We start from the raw sequence: 5,875 nt of genomic DNA, 5'->3' as shown, positions 1-5,875 counted from the left end.
AGCTACGGCAGCCCCCGCTGCAGCGGGACTGCTTCGCAAGTGCAAACAATACATTCTTTCAAGGGGATACGTCAAGTGCCAGTAAGGCGCAAGGCGGCTTACTTTAAAAAATGTTCTTTGTACGTCATGGAGATCGTGTTTAATAAGATTAAACCCTTAAAGGTGCGACTCCCTCTAAGAGTAGTGCGGGTATATAGTCCAGTCTTGCTGATTCTTTTATCAGAATACTACTTTATGTGAAGTCGTAAAAGGTCTCACAGAAGCGTCAAGCAGTTATATACGACGTGCGACCGTCAGAAAAATTGACAATATGAAGATTGTAGATATGGATATGATTTTCGTGTTTTTTCGCGATGGGACACTGGTATAGTTTATCCCAATAAACGGGAGGCGACCGACCTTGCGATGAGAAGTCCGTGATCGCGAGCTTACATCGTCACCAATGAAGACCATCGGAGCTGCAATTGGCAGAAATTTGAGATGATGAATGGTTACGTTATCCCCCCTACTTCATTCTAATAATCTCGACGACCGCGTCGTGCTGTGAGCGTTGCTAGGTCAAGCACCACACGACGCTCATTGAAGACGCCTGCTTTGTTGTTTTATGGCTTGTAAAGTATTAAAACGGATGAGACAGCATGGTTTTCTCGCCCGGTGTCTGGCCTAAGTCTAACACTTTGTGATACTTTCGCCAGCATCTTGGACCGGGGGGAATTCCTCAGAGAGGGTACAAGTACTTTGTCCGCAGCTGGTTGAAGCGCGCCGGTACCCTGTGAGCGTCGACTTGTTCTTTGATGAAATATTTGCAGCGCAAGTGTAGTGTATTCGTTTTGCTTTTAGTGAAACCGGGAGACTCACAGCCATAGGCGTGTAAGAGCTCTGTACCAGCGCGGCGAACGACCTCAGACAGTTAAGACTGAAATCGCGACGTTATTTGGGTAAGAGTCGGCGTGGCTTCAAAGCTTGCGATAAAATAGGCTTGCCCTTTGAATTAAGCTTATCTCGATATACTGACGAACTGGACTTAGTCGTGCTTTTCATGACAGGATGCGACAAAAATCTTGCTTCTGAAGTTTGAGATTCGTGTGGTGACCTAGCTTGGCGCAGTGTAGCGCATTTTGTTTGGGGATCGGCTAGGCTACGTATGGCCGAGTGAGATTGGAGGTGTTTAGTCAGGCCTCTTATAGTACTGGGGCTGTTTTCACCGATGAACACCTCTACGTCCTTGACGGTAGTTTTTAAGCGCATCGGTTGCAAAGATGGAGCTTTTGTCGATGGTTCATCAAGCCATCCAATTAAGTGCTCGGAAGTAAATTCCCGGTGAAAGTAAGCTAAGACGGGCTGGCATGGTTAGATGCAGAAAGAGAGTGGAAATCCGGGCGCATTAGTTGCATGCGGGGCGGTCCTTTTTGCGCAGTGGCTTGAAACGTCAGAATAATTGTGACCCAACGTGTCACATCCTTGTGGGGGAGTTGTAACGGGGCAAGCACCATAATTTTGTGTAATTGATCCTTGCAGGTTTAGAAAAAATGCTGTATTCAGCTTTGTGCAGTCGTCTTCTTCGAATGATCAGAAAAACGTAGCCGTCGGTCCTTGTATCATGAAACTATCGGTTCTCGGAAGCAGAACGCTACCCCTATTTCCTCTTTCAGAACGATGTCTCCAACGCCAAGTTTAGTTTTGTACCGTATCGGTGAGAGCAAGCCTCTCTCACAACGTTTTGTCGTGGAGAGTGCTGCAAAGACAACGGCAAGACTCTTTGCCGCAAGTCTCGTTCCCGTTTCGATTTATGCAAAGCTTTCGGCGTTTTGTATGCGTGTATCCGATCTAGACTGCTTCCCAGCTGCGAAAGCTTCATGATTGAGCTAAAAAAACGTCCAAACCACCACAGAGTAAGTTTCGCGCCTGTACTGAGCTTTTGGAGCCTCGTCAAGTTCGTTACGACCTACACCCGTATGCACAGCGCACTCGCTACTTGGTATCGAGCATTGTTGACGAGGCAATTGACCTTCCGCCGCAAGTTGTAACGTTCATGGTGGGTTTAAATGATGGATCACCAAGACGCTGGACGATTCCATCAACCGCGCAATGTTTAAAAAGTTCAGCATCAAGCAGGCAAACTAGAATGGCTTTATACCAAGTGAATCACGTCAGTCGACCGCTGCAAGTGATGGCCCTGAAGCAATGAGATCTCGTACATTTCTACGGCTGGAAATGAGTGTTCTCACAACGGTGATAAGTGTTTCAGTTTTGAATTACCGGGTCGTGTTGTTCGTGACTGCTGAGTGGCTTTGCCGAGTCGGGAACATTTTACAGGGCGCTTCATAGATAACCGCGGTCTGTTTAAAAGTCGTCGGCTCGACCGCTTTCAAGGGAAAATGATCATTAGAGGCGAGACTCGCTACTGGGCCCAGAAAGAGTACTTTGGACGCTGTGAAAAACATAACTCTGGCCTTTGCTTGCATGATGCTTATGAAGTTTCAACTATAAAGTACAGTAGTGTCAGGCGAAGTGCGACTTGTAGATGGTTTTGAGGAGACACAACGAGCTTTGATTGACATTGGTGCGTCGAACAACTGTGTTCTAGTGCCTTTTAAACTTTGGTCTGTTGTTAGCCTGTCCAATGGGGAATGATAAATGACCATTCGTTTAGCAAATATATCTACAATGAGATGTTAAATCAAGTCATTGGCTTATCAATGGAATTTAATGATCCCGGGAGAAAGATGGGTTAATCCTTTTCGGTCTCGGTGATAAGTTTGATCTCATCTTTTGTATGCCATAAATGAGCGTTTTTGGCCTAGCGTTGACTGGACAAATGTAAAGATCGTCGTTAAAAATCGTGTACCACTGATTCGAGCTGCATGACGACGAACGAAGTATGCATCTCTTGAAAAAGCCGCAAATGGCCAAGGTGATATTGTGGTATGCAATGCACCCCCCATGTTCACAGGACGGGTCCAAGAAGATTGAAGTAGCCGATTGCGGAGCAGTCAGGTGCCAAAAAAGTGAAGGAGTGTATACTTTTTGCACCTGAGATCACCGTTCTCGGTTGCTGTGTGGACAGGAATGGCGTTCGTGTAGATCCTAAGAGACTTCAGCGCGACACACAAAAACACAAAGGTATTATTGTGTTTGTGGATCGATCAAGCAAGATCTTTCATCTTGCGTCTGTTTTGGATAAGATGTCGGATGAGAAAACAACCAAGGTCATTGTATACGTTGCTCTCTGTCTGTATGACCTACCTGTTAAGATCGCGTCTAAGCTCAACACCCGTTTCACGTCGAAATTCATGTTTTGGACAGATGGGAATCAATTCATGTCAGCAGCGGCGTACCCTGAAAAGAGCGGTCAAATTGATCGTGTGAATCAAAAATCTGGATAACGTACTACAAAGTTACGCTATATCACTCCACAAATGGAATGACTTTCTTTCTTTTGTAGATTAGCGTTGAACGACCCTACGCATGTCTCAACAGCTCACTCGCTAGTGAATGAGAGCTATGGTACTTATTGTGGTGGACCTGCCATCATAATGGGGTCTCTAGCTGAAGCGGGGAAGGGACTATGGCTACGAAGCCCCACTCACACTTGAATGCTGTCACGGAGTCAAAAGCAGAACTTGATTCAATGAGACTTCTAGACGACAAGAAAAGTCGTGAGGAACAGCACGTCGATGGCTACATTGTGAAGTGACAAGCCGTTGTGCCGTTTTCTCGGGACGCATTTGCGAAGGTTCATATTCTACAAAAGAACACGCAGATAAGAGAGGAAAAAAGTATGATAAGTATATAAGGTAAACGATTTTGTACTACTTAGCATATCAAACTTGCCTGAACATGCCGTGTTCAGCTTGAAAAGCAACAAGTTTTCATTGAACCGGTTAAGGTGTTAAATTGCAAGATTGCTGCTTATACCGAAGCCATTCCTTCATCCTACATTTTGTGTGAGTAGTCTTAAGCTGTATCTTCCGAGTAGATCTGCCGATCAAACTAAACTTTGGTAGATGATCAGCTGATCATGATATTTCTCTACTTAACCGCAAAGAGCAACAGTCTCATCACCCTGTAGAATCTTCTCAGCGTACAAGCGTTAAAGGAATCCGAAGGATTGCTCATTTAGTAAACAAAGTTGAGCATTAAGCAGAACCATGAGTCGGAGAAATGAATTTCGAGTCCTGCTCTTCAACAAGGTTTGAAAGGCTTTTGCAGCAAACTTCGAGGTGCTGCAATGCCTCGATCTGCCCACGATGAGCGTCCAGAGTCACTCAATCGTTTTCATGTTCAATCTCGCCTCTGCAAATAGACTCTCGTGAAGAGCGTTGTTGGGTAGCTATGACTATTGGCGATCGCGAAGATTGATTGACTCATCATCGTGAACCAACAACGTTTCTACGGAGTTCAGTGACGCGGCTATCCCTCGGACTCGGACACGTGAGAACATCGTCAGAGTTCGACGTTCTGACGTGGCCCGCGCAGCTGCGAGAATCGCTTTTTGTATTGCCACATGTATATAGGGAATCGTATATGAAGTTACCGGCTGATAGAATACGTTGATTCTTACATGAATATCTGTAATGGTGACGTGATCGACATGTCTCTATCTTTTGGAGTGAGTGGTGTAAGTCAGTCACTTCTACTGGATAGTTGTCACAAAAGTAATTCACAAGCTTTTCGAAGTTCATTATCCATACACTCAACGTCTTGCCTAAGTTCAAGCTGAGATTCAATCTCAGCAAACCCTTGATTGTATGAATCAATTTCATAGGGACCCAAGCTTTTATCGGTAAATCCGTAAGGAGCCCTGAAGGTGTTTTGCATGTAGCTCTAGAACCGCTGACTCATTTTGAATCCGTTTCAATTTATTCTTCAAGGCCTCAAGTCGTTTTATCATTTCAGGTTGGAGCTGTCCTTCTCTCCACATCGGGGGGCGTTACCTCATCGTATAAGCGCGTGTATTGTATTGAGGGACTATTGTAAACAGCGCCCTCTTATATACCGTCTGGCACCCATAATTAACTTGTCAAAAGGGCCCAGCTGTTCCACCATACCTATGACACCTTTTTACTCGAAGTTCTGAGATCGACGCCTCATTGCCACATGATTGTGCATTGTTGGATGGTTGTAAGAATTACCCAGCGCTCCACATACGTTAATGACCCCCGTGGCCGAGTATATCTTAGCCCGATGTTGGATCTCAACGTCATGCGCAATAAAATCCAATGACTTGGTGTCATTTATAATCCACGTCTCTGTGATATTGTTTTCCTTGATGGTCATGACCCTGCCCCAGAAGACCCTCCCCCTTTATTGAAATCATCATCACATTGAACTCTCTATTAGTAACACAACTCCCCCAAATAGAGCTTCGGTGAGCTTGTCCATCGAACGCTGTAGTGAATTAAGGCTTGATTGTGGCTATAAATGTGTTGACTTGTTGGTAAAACCCGAAGTGAGAAAGTTTATTAATTTTTCTATCTCTTCGTTCTAACGTTGCCCAGTCTATGCCAAATAACTCTGCTGTAATGATTCACGATCTGGTCTGAAATCCATAAAAAAGACGAAAAGATGGTGCTGACTGGGACTCCAATAGTCTATCAAGTTTTGTTCTTAAACCCATAATCATGATAATAAAGTCACTATATTAAGTGATTACTTTCATAACTCAAATGTGATGTTATGCAAAGACTCATCATTCATTCCTTTCAAAAATTCAACAAACGCTTTATTTCTTCTTTAAAAATCAGTAGTTTTGTCATAAATCTTAAATTTTGCTGTCGCGGATCCGATGATTGGTTACAAACCCCCAAGACATATGCTTTATTACATTACAATGTTAGGTGTTACGCCACCTACCAAATGTCTGTGAATGTGT

Source organism: Plasmopara halstedii (assembly GCF_900000015.1).
Source record: "Plasmopara halstedii genome assembly, contig: Scaffold_1594, whole genome shotgun sequence".
Lineage (NCBI taxonomy): Eukaryota > Oomycota > Peronosporomycetes > Peronosporales > Peronosporaceae > Plasmopara > Plasmopara halstedii.
This window is presented reverse-complemented; position numbering follows the sequence as displayed.